Genomic DNA, 12,125 nt, shown 5'->3' with positions numbered 1-12,125 from the left:
CTTGGAAAATGTATTTCAATATGTGAATGTGCAGAATAAAAAAAATCAATTTAGCAAAAAATTACTACCATCATGATATTACTATTTGCATGTTGAACTAAAAATTAAAATTCAAAAAAAACTTAAATCATGTGGTCATTATTAGTTTCATCCACACAAAGTAATTTAAAAACACTTTTGTGTAATATGTGCAACTGACCTACATATATATGTAAAACAAAGTGTTAAAAATAGCATTACATCAATTCAGTGTCCTATGAAGATTGAAAAAATAAAATTTTTCTTTCGTACCATTTAAGAAATTTATACAGTGTTTGTATAAAAAGTATCAGGAATTTTTTTTGGAAAAATTGATTTATTTTAGATAGTCCTAGAATGCCTCAAAAGTCTTCAAAGTACATCCCTTGAGTATCGACACACTTATGTCGGCAGCTTTTCCAAGACTTGACGGCTCCCTGTTAGGCGGATTCTGGAAGATCCTTAAGGAGACGCATGCAAGCTTCTTTGACGGCACTTAGGGACTTAGACATTTTGAGGGAGGATTTCACGTTTGGGAACAGGAAAAGGTCTGCTAGTGCCAAGTTGGGACTGTTAAGGGGGTTGGAGAAACGTCGCGATGCTGTTTATTGTCGGATAGTCTGTGACCCTGGAGCAAGTGTGGCCGCTGCAATGTCAAGATCTTCGGGACAAGTTTCACGCAGTTCTTTCGCATCTTTTACATCGACAAATTTTCAGTGATGATGGTGTGCACTGTCATCTTATCAATACCAATTTTCATCTGTGACCATGATCACTCTTAACAGACAGTCTGGCTCATCCTCCACACTCTCCGGCCGTCTTTGAAGAGCTTATGCCACTTAAAAACTGCAGTTTGTAACATGTTTCATTCTTGAGCACTCGGCGAATCATGCCCAACGTTTCCGTACCCGATTTCCCCAGCCCAACACAAAATTTGATGGCGTACCACTAAACAATTGTTTACTGCATTTTGTGCTTGCACCGAGTCACTCGACAAGGTTCCACTAAAAACCACGATCTAGCCTGAACGAAAGCTCGCAAGCACTTGGCGCTTGGTGCAACTTGAAGTTGCGAGGGCGCTGCGACATACAGTCACGTCAGGAAAAAAATGTTCCCGAAACTTTTTATACAAACCCTGTACGGTATCTTAAATGAAACCAGAAAATAATAAAATGCATATTTTACACTTAAGTCCTGTATTTCGTTAACATAATAAAACAGTTTTATACTTACTCTCCAAACATGATCTTTACCTGACACTTTTGCTGTAAAGTATTATGAATGTTTGTAAAATGCAGAAAATCAGTTTTATTAATGTCTCTTACAAGTTTGTTAGTCTAATTATGAGTTGGTAATATTCACCTATTTCCAATAGCTTACATTAAACAGTATTTAAATAAACTATGTACTCACTTTAAACGTATTTTGCTGAAATAAAAATTTATACTAAAGCATTTCTTACAGGGATGTGCCAATCATATTCTCACATCATCAAATACCATCGAATACTAAGATTTAATATTTGGTGGGGAAAAATTTGTAGTAAACATATTGCATTAAATGTAGTAAATTTTAAAATTCAACACTGACCACTTTCAAGTTTACTACTTCTATTTGTGTTTTTTTTAACAGTTGTCTAGTTATCATTTCCTGCAATGATTTTAAAATTTAATTAATTAAATAAGAAATTAGTTCATAAAAAACACTTTTGAAGGGTTAAATATTTTAGTACATAGTGCATATTTTTTATTTCTTGCATTTTATTTTGTTCTTCAAGCCTGAGACATAGATTTGGATTCCAGGGGTGGATTCGAGGTATCCTTTGTGATTCGAGAAAATTGGGAATGACCTATCACTAATATTTTTGCATTCATAATATAATAAAAAAGAGCATTGTTTAAGTTAACACCAGTATATAATAGGTACTAATAATAAAATAAAGTTACAAACAACACTAACAGTAAACACAATAAAACCACAACCAGCAAACCAGCAGCAACAGCAACAGCAACAACAACGGCATGCTGAGGGAGGGGATGCGGGGATGAGTCTAGGTCCGGACATAACACGCAGTCCCGGTTCTAGGCTCACAGACAGAAGGAGGGGAAGGGAAGGGGGGGGTCTGAAACAAGGCCCTAAAACAAAGAAACAGCAGAGGTGTGCACTCTGTCACACGCAGTCAAGATGGCTGGAGTGCTAAAACAACGCGACGCCTGCTCTGGACTTCTTCTAAGAGCATATATGGCTCCCGGACCCCGTGCCCACGTTTCTCATTTCTATTTTACTAGTTTGTCTAGTGTTCTTTTCAAAACATGTAGTTCATGGGAACATGAAAACTAGAATTTTATCAGCAAGTAAATTAAAGACCTTGTCAAAATTTCAATTCTTGATTTCGTATTACAAAAAACTTTAAAAATATTTTATTGCTACATGCAATTATGCCAAACCACTCTGAATTTGATTGTATACATTTATAAACCAGACCTGAAGACCATTTATCAAGAAAGAATACCAACATTTCTTAAGATATAAATTAGCAAAACCATCGTTAAAATTGAAGTTCCGGGATGGCTTAAAATTGTTGTTTAAAAGAGTTAATATTTATTTAATTTTCTGGTGGAGAGCCTCCATAAAAGTAAAAAGCCCAGGGACGTCACTGATTGACTGTGACAAAGTAAAATTAATAAACATAGCCAAAATATTTTAATAACTATCGAAGACAATTTTTTCAAAAACCCAAAATCAAGGAAATGACCCTACCAGGAAACAAACAGATATCCAAGAGACAACATCAAGGTCTTCCTTTTACTCCATCATTACTTCAACTAATGCAATCATCTCACTGGGAACAATTTTTTTTTTAAAAGCTCTCGTTTTAAAAAATTTTTAATGTGGTGCATGGTTGAATTAGAAGTTTGATTGGTATGGTACATGTAAATTACATGATGTTGGTTTCATAAAATGATGTTGTTTTGTAATAATTATGCAAGACCAACTTAGTCTAAATTTCATCAAGTAATTTGATTTGTTCTCCATTTAATGGGGAATTTCGATTTAGTACAATTTAATGGACATACGCCATTGCAATTTTGCACTGTTGTCATGGAAAACATTTCAATAATGCAAATTAATAAATAAAAATGAAAACATAAACCCACAGAGAAAAAAGCCTAAATCAGCTGATGTCAAACAGATGTGCCCAATGATGAACATAAACAAGGCATTATGAACAACACAATGGCAACGTAGACAGCACATGAATTCCGTCGAAGGAATTTATTTATTCATTTAATTTTTAATAACAGCACAAACGAACACAGTCGGCTTACAATGATGAGAGTTTCAATAATAACAGTAAATGCAGGTCGACAAAATTAGCTGTTGTTGTTGAAACTGACTCGTCGTCAGCCGACTGAGTTTGTCTGTATTGATGTAACATTTTTCATGACTAAATTCCTTCCACGGAATTCATGTGCTGTCTGAGTTGTCGTCTTGCTGTCCATAATGCCTGTTTAGGTTCATCATTGGGCACATCTGTTTGACATCAGCTGATTTAGGCTTGTTCTGTGTGGGTTTATGCTTTACTATTTTATTTCTTAGTTTGTGTTCTGGAATTTTTCGCATGACATAAACAGTGCAAAACTGCTTTGGCGTATGTACGTCCAAGAAATTGTATCGAATCAGAGCACCCTATTGCTGTGCTGAAAGTCGACGAACACACGATCTTTGGGCTGTAAGCTCACTCAGCTTCGCTTCCTACACAGCATTAGCAGCTGTACGCTTGTCTTGGATGCAAAGGAAGTTATCCTTGTATCTTAACCATCATTGTTCTAAAATTTCGGTCATTTTATAAAAAATATACCATCACATGAAACATAATAAAATAACTGTTAAAACTACGTTAAACACAAAAAATTTTTTATAGTACCAAATAAATGCTCCAATGAAGAGTTTAAAAAAAAATTTAAACATATATTATTTATAAAAAATAATAGTTTGTATGTAAACATTTGTTTTTTTATTTTAATTTTGAAACTACAGTAAATTCCTGTTTAAAATTTCTCAAGGTAGTAAGAAATTCAGACAACATTGTATGTATTACCTAATGGGTAAAGGGATTGTCCATTAAACACGTGAGGCTCTAAAAGAGGGGGGGGTCGGAAAAAATCACAGAATATCACAAGGGGGAGGGGGGGTGTAGAGAGATATCACGTGTATTAATTTTTTCGCGCAATTTCTACTAAACCGAAAAGCGATGCGTGACCTTGACTCGCCGTAGCCAGGCAACAATATCCCCGCCCGCTGCAACATAAACCACCCGGCTCGGCTTGCCAGTCGCTAAGACTGTGTTTCTTGGCGCCTAATACATGCGTAATTATTAAGTTATATGTTTTTTCACATATAAGCCCTGCCTTTATTATTTCTATGCCAGTGAGAATAAACCTGCACACTTAATGTGTGTCTGGACATTTTTATCACTGTCCTTAATTTTTTAAATTAAATTAGATTATAACTATATTTAAAGATAATCTTGTGAAATTTTTAAAAATATTTTGTACCAAAATATATACATGTGATTTATTGGAGGGGGGGGGGGGAGGGGGGGCGTAAAACTAAAACCTCACCACAAATCACTAGGGGGGAGGGGGGGTTAAAAATTTGCTAAAAAAACATCACGTGATTAATGGACGACCCCAAAGGACTAAATTGTTTTTATATTATGCAGGAGATTTTCTTACATGGGATTTGCTTAAGGGGGTTTCACTGTATATCAGATTCTTCAGAGCTTTGTTATGACGGGCACCAGTGTATAAGTGCATGGAACATATGTAAAGATAGAAAGCTCAAGAGAGAGTAAGACAGTGACGGAAAGAAAAAGTAGGCACTCTGCAGGTTGATATCAACATCCTACCAAACTGTTCCATACTCTTCTGCAACCGAGACAGTTGTTCCACACCTCTTGCAATGAGTCCTCTCCCAAAGCAAACAAGAAAAACTATTCGAGTTTGGCATAAGTACTAGGTGCATTTATCGAGGTGTTGAAATTCGAACTAATACGATTAGTATGTCTTAGGCCTGGTCGCAAAGTTGAGTCCTGATGAAAATATAATATTATCTGACAAAGCTTCTCCTTAGACTGTCCTCACCCAGAGGTGCCCCCCCCCCCCCCCCCCCCACAAACTCTATGAATCAACCCCCCCCCCCCAACCTAATTATGCGGGCCCCCCCCCCCCAAATTTTTTTATGCCATTTTCTCAATGATTTACTCAATTATTTTATATTATCCTTTTTTAGTATTATATTTTATCACATTTTGCATTATTTAAAACTGATTTTCTAATAATAATTTTGGTCATATCAGGTAATATTTCCATCCTGAACCGACAGATGCCAAACTGCTTTTGTTGAGGAAAGTGCGGGGTTGCCAATTTGATTTACAAGATCCCTTTCAATTATCAAAGCACCAGAAACTTATTTTCACATTAGAAGCTATGATTATGTAAATAATATATACATTTTTCTCGTCTTTTAACCACCCCCCCCCCCCCCTGAAATTTTAATGACGCAGTCTGCGTCCTTACCCCCCCTTGTGGGCACCCCTGCCTCACCTGAAGGTGTGAGTCGGCACAAGCTCAGCGAGATTAAATAAAGGTTTTCAATAAATATGTGAGCCACCAATCAATTTACAAAGAATAATTTATATATTATTTTAAATTTTTGGGTTTAATATCTTGCAGTAATTTGAACGATTACAAAATCGACATCATTTGGTTTAGTTTCACTTGATTTCCACATTAATATTCATTCTATCAGCACGTTTTGTAAGTACACTAAAGTCCCGTTATAGCGAGGTGTCACAGTTCCGGGTTTGATCCTCGCTTTAACCGTGTCCTCGCTATAACCGAATTGGACAAATTTTGGCACCCAAAAAATAAAAATTAACCAAAAATAGCATAAAAATTGTGTTTAAACCTGTATAATTGGAAAAAAACAGGTTATATTAACGAAATCTTAATTTCTGTGAGCAGATGTGTGAATTCTCTTTAAAACGATACCCCATAAGTACGGATGTGATCACCGATTGCGTCAAAATAACCAGAATACCCTACCACGCCACGTAAGTATAGCATCTCAGCCCGCGGCCGACGCAGCATTGTCCTGCTATCTATTGTCGATGCGGGCTGTCTGCTGGCGGCCATGTTGGTTCGGGATGTACAAGTGGTGCTAGTGTAGCACGACGATTTAATTCCTTACAAAATAGCAGGAGTACGGCTGCGGCAACGCACGTACGCCTCAAACGTAATAGTCGCTGGAAAACTATACTTTTTTCATTTAAAGAAACCTGTCAACTTTTTTAGAAAATAAATTTGGGATTTAACTCAAACCATCACCACCCCTTTCCCAGACAGATACCCCAACAACTGACCGAAACAAAAGTTACAAGAAAACTGCCCTAGCGATTCGGAAATATGTAAATACGGTAGTGCCTACTAGAGGTGTAAAAGTAACGAAAAAATGTGTACCCGTATGTATTCGTTACTATAACAATTAGTACTCGTTACTATCGTTACGTTACTCGTTACTTCTGATACCACATAACATGCTATGTTATGTTGCAGCAACGAATCCAGTCGTATTACGTACGCGTACAGTATGACGTCGCGTAAATAATAATAAATAGAATATAAACAATTAACAATATTTGATAATTAATAGTTAAAAGAAACAATTAAATCTCATTAGAGCGGCTTTTTAATATTATCTCTTTTAAGATAACAACCAAAAATAAACGTGAAAATACGCGATTATAAAAACAAAAACATACATATTTCTAATTTGTAAAAAATACTTTCTTACGTTGTTTCTGTTCCAATCTCAAACTCTGTCTACACACGGCACAGTTTGATAAAAGAAAGAAAGGACGGGATTCTATTTTTAAAGCCACGCACCTAGGTGGCGACTGCACGGCTGAAGAATGTGACAGGCGTCAACGGCAAGATGTCTAGTGGCGAGCGAGAGGGGTGGAGATAAAGCAGACAAATAACAAAAGCACGCTTCAAGTGATCACGCCGTAAATTACTCAAAAATACCTCGTTATAGCCGTGTTCTCGCTATTACCGTGCTCGCTATAACGAGATTCTACTGTAGTTTCAATAAAATGTTATGATAAAACATTTAACTGATTAGCCATGGTATTTTTCATTTCCTTGTTAACAGTAAAACAAAATTTATTGATGAAAGACTAAGTCTGGCTAACTAAATGGTTATACTGAATCATTTTAGTTATACGCAACATCTTATAAAATGAGACAATATTTTGTACATAGAAAGTGTACAATTTTTTCACAGGAGTATTGCATGTATAGCTTTCAAGCTTTTTAGTAAGAAATATAGTCAATCATTACAAAAAATATTCCATAGGTTCCAAAGGTTTGAAATTTGTCTTACACCAACTTATACAATAGTTACGTTCTCTGACATGTTTGGGATATGAAATTTTTTTACACATTGAGATTACTGACACACACTGGGCTACGTAAGCAGCAAGTGGGAAAGATTACACCAACATTTGAATTATTTTCCTACAAATGTAACCACTTCATTAAATTATATTTTACAAGGGTGTGTATGTGTGTCTGTATATATATATTTATATATATATATATATATATATAAACATAAAAAATTTTTAATTTGTAGTGAAAGAACCCTGATTACGAATTTTTTTTACTTTTATCTGAGATTTACTGCTATCAAAATGTTTGTGGTTCCCCAATATAATGATACAAGTGCAAAACATCAAGATTTTAAAAATGTATGTTTTATTATTTTCTTGTATAGTAACTAATTATTGGGAATTAAAATTATGAAAGAATTTAGTAGACAAGTTATTTAGCACAATGTATTGATACTTAGTTATGAATAAGTTCATTTTTCACAAGTAACAAGACAAAAACACCCATGCACAAAAATCTAGTTACATGTTAGTCAACAACATCAAGTTAAAATAAGCATTTCTACATCTAACCTACAATAAAGGAAATAAATACACAAAATGCAGGCAAACATTAGTTTTGCTCAAGCAAGCCAAAAATATATGTATATAATAGTTAATGTACTTAACAAACACTTTCTACATAGCACATACAAGCAATGCAACTAACGCACACACAACACAGTGATTACACATAATAAGTATAATTCATTAAGATAGCAAACACAGTTCAGAAAAGAAAAACTTGATTGCTTTGTTACAAGACAGAGTTCATCATTTTTTTTAAAAAAGGTTTTAAAAATCATTAGTTGTATATTTACAAATTTTTAATGTTCTTCCTAAATTTGCATAATTTTATAAAATTATTTTTACCACATGGCCATCCACATTTATGATAAATTTTCTCAATTCACAATTAAAAAAATTACTTACTATGTGGTGCATTTCATCTTAACATATGTTGCATAACATAAGGTACTAGTGGTATTGATTTGGCATAAAACACAATAATTGACAAAAGGACTTAGTTTTCCTGTCCTGATACACCTTTAAAAGAGAATAACTAATTAGTTTGATGCTAAACATCATTGACAGTCACGACCATAGCTACAGAAATGACCGTCAATTTGTAGCACTTTGTTATTACACATTCTACAAACATAACCACTTTTATTCCTGATAAAGGTTTTCAAAAGACATTATAATTCTTTAAATAAATTCTGGTGGAAAACATCTAAAGTCTGATGTTAATTACGCAAATTTTTACCGTTATGTCCTACAGACGTGCATCAAAGCTGATTTCAAAAAAATGCAACTCCAAGAACCCCTCAATGTTATCAAACAGATTGCATAGTTAGATATGTTCATGCTACTATTGATGTACGTATTGAGTGTAGGAATTCTTTTTTTTCTTCTCCCTAACCAACAAATTTATTACAGTAGAACCCCGATTTAACGAAGTGCTATGGTTACCGAAAATGTTTACTCTAAATCGATGTTTCGTTAAATCCGATTTACCGATTTTCAATGACCCCTGCACTCATAATCGCGTCCCTACGTTTCCATATCGTAGACAGGGTCGACGCTGATATCTTGTGCTGCCGTGCTATCTCAAACTTCGTCAACTTTACATCTTCAACGTCTTTTAATCTCGCTCGTACGGCCCCCGGATCGTACGTACACCTCGGTCGTACATACAGATTTTCAGAAACCGTGAAAAATGAGGCATAAAATAAAAGTTAAAAAATATGTAAAGTGTAAGAAATACGTTAAAGTGTATTAAAATACAGTCGCAACCTGCAGCGTTTATAACAAATACGAGCTACATACACATTGCGTCACAGTAAAAAAAAAATAAAAAAGGCCGCAAATTGATGGAAAATTTCCGTCAATAGCGCGCCGTACGCGGAGAAAGGTCATTGTACTCAGTCAGCTGCTATTACGGCGCGGCGTAGCCGCCGGCTGACTCTCTTTGTTCGCTGAGCTGCGCAGCACTTATAAAAAAACGTATTCCAAAAACTAAACACCGCGCACAAAGCTCTTACTGAGAATAATAAAGCTGTAGCAAACCGTATGCATTCGGTAGGTGCGCCATCTAGTTACGAGTAACGAAACGTTACACACGGCTGCATCTCGTTACTCGCATTTTTCGTATGTTTTACGCATGCGCGCGCATATTCGATGAATCTGCGTTACAAAGAACCATGTTTGTTTATTAAGTAAAGTATAATTTGGAAATTCGTCGTCAAAGTTTTTTACTGTTTATTAAAGGTATTGTGTGTGTAGACAAAGGTTGAGATTGGAACAGAAATAACGTAAGAAAGTATTGTTTACAAATTAGAAATATATTTTTACTATCGCGTATTTTCACGTTTTTTTGTTCTTATCTTAAAAGAGATAGTTAAAAAAGCCGCTCTAATGAGATTTGTTTCTTGGTTAACAAAAACTGTTAATTATCAAATATTGTTAATTGTTTATATTCTATTTATTATTATTTACGCGACGTCATACTGTACGCGTACGCAATACGACTCGATTAGTTGCTGCAACATAACATAGCATGTTATGCGGTATCAGAAGTAACGAGTTATGTAACGTGATACGATAGTAACGAGTACTAATTGTTATAGTAACGAATACATAAGGGGACGCTTTTTTTCGTTACTTTTACACCTCTAGAGAATAATGATAATGGCGTATTGGTGTGACGTGGTCACAAGTTGAAAAAACCTGGAGGATGGGAAAGGGAATATTTGGAAACGTGTGATTATTAGCTAGCACTGTTACTATGCGGGCGTGTTTGGAAGATAACGTGGTGAGTCAAGCCAGGCATAGAAGAGGGGGAAGGGGATGCGGACAAAGAAACCCTTCATGACGTCATGTGTCGCGGACAGTCTATCTATCCAGGCGCGCGCAATGGCACGCACCTACGCAATTCAGTTACAGCGCCCGCAGTTTTTAAGCAATTTGAACAATTTTTTTAATTTTTTCGTATTTGGACAGATGATGCAAAGGCACATATTAATATATAGTATCTCCATTCTATTATTGACACCACAAAGTGTAATTTTTAATTAGATTCCATTACTATTTACTTCCATTTTTTGGAAATCTATATTATTATTTTAATAAATTGGTGTTTTTTTGATGGTTCCTGAAAACCTTTACGTTAAATCGCTGTTTTCGTTAAATCCGTGTTCGCAAAATCGGGGTTCTACTGTACTTTACTTTGAATGCATTGGAACTAAAATGAACACAAAAAACCTCATGCAAACTGTAAATAGGTACTCAGTACTGTAACACTCTGCTAGATAGTGCAACATTGTGTGCTATGTAGAATGATTTAAAGATATTAGTATTACCACTTTTGAAGGTATATGAAAATAACCTATTGTAAATCTCTGTTAAGAAGAAGTTTACTTAGAAAGTTTGAGTTATCAACAGGGAAATATTTATTGAAAGCGTAAAACATATGTATTAATAGGAACAGGCCCTTCTTTTAAACTTATTATATATTAAATTTTCCTAAGTGTGATTTTCTTAAGAGGGTTTTTAATGTTTTAGTGCATAACTGTCACACTCGCATGGCATTAACCATATTATTTTAGAACATCAAAATTTGTTAAAGAAAATTCTCACATAAAAATTGCATTATGTTTCTGGTTCCGCTGTTAGGTTTAAGCGCTTTGTTTAGGTGGCAAACCTGACCCTGCCGAAGATCACAGGGCAAACTACCGTGCTACAGTGATTGGTTTTCAAGTTGCTGTCATGCAGTGTGGTAGTTACGATGGGAAAATACACTAATTACAATCATAGTAAAACTTGTTTAAGATGTACTTGCACCATACTATTTCCCATTTAATCTGGTCAAATATTTCTGTCCCGCCAATTTCCCCAAAAATATATACTAAAATCATGTTTCCAGGGACTTTTTCAAAACTACGTATCAGTTGTGCCGTGTATTAAGTATTTAGGCACGTTTTATTTAAAAATTTTGTAATCTGAAATATTTTGGAAATATTATTATTTTTTTCTCTCATCTTATTTTCTTTACGGCCAGGCCCTCAGCCTCTGTTCTCAGAGGCGAGCTGATTTTCTTTCCCAGCCTCATGCTAGGCTAGCATTCTGGCTAATATTTCCCCCGCCTTCAGTCACGCCTCAAGCCTGTAATATCATTTCCCTTCGTGATCCTAACTGCATGGCAAGGCTGTAGCTTGCAGGCGACCAGTTCGCAGAGACGAGCTGAGATTCGCCTTTTTCATCACGTCGTAGTGTTATATTCGCCCCTCTGTAGCCACGACGGGGCGTAGTTTCCCATCAGCGTTGCATTTTACCCCACCTCCCCCTCTTCTCAGTTCCAAGTAAGACCAATGACCGGTCGTAACCCCCTGGACACCGGTGACCGTTTCCAAGGTCTCTTCGCAAAACGAGTGCGCCAAAACTGATCACAAGCGCTTCCTAGCGGCCAATTCGCGAACTTCTCCGCTTGCCTACCCTCTAGGGCGCCAGAGAGCAGCACCTGCTTTGCCTTGAGTTATATGGATGCCGTGGTCGAGTCGATTGTTTTCAACTCAGACCTGCTTCGACAGAGTTCGCTACGGTCGCCCAGTGT

The 12,125-nt window shown here is 35.9% G+C and overlaps 1 protein-coding gene across 1 annotated transcript in view; it reads right to left on the bottom strand.

Annotated features, from left to right (window-relative positions):
• The window catches only part of LOC134539274 (uncharacterized), a 137,062-nt gene that overhangs the window by 11,078 nt on the left and 113,859 nt on the right, over positions 1 to 12,125 (bottom strand). The gene's annotated exons all lie outside the window — the stretch shown is intronic.

The sequence above is a fragment of the Bacillus rossius genome, chromosome 15, assembly GCF_032445375.1.
Source record: "Bacillus rossius redtenbacheri isolate Brsri chromosome 15, Brsri_v3, whole genome shotgun sequence".
Taxonomy (NCBI): Eukaryota; Metazoa; Arthropoda; class Insecta; order Phasmatodea; family Bacillidae; genus Bacillus; species Bacillus rossius.
Note: the sequence above shows the minus strand (reverse complement) of the source record. Positions and strands in the feature narration are given on the sequence as shown.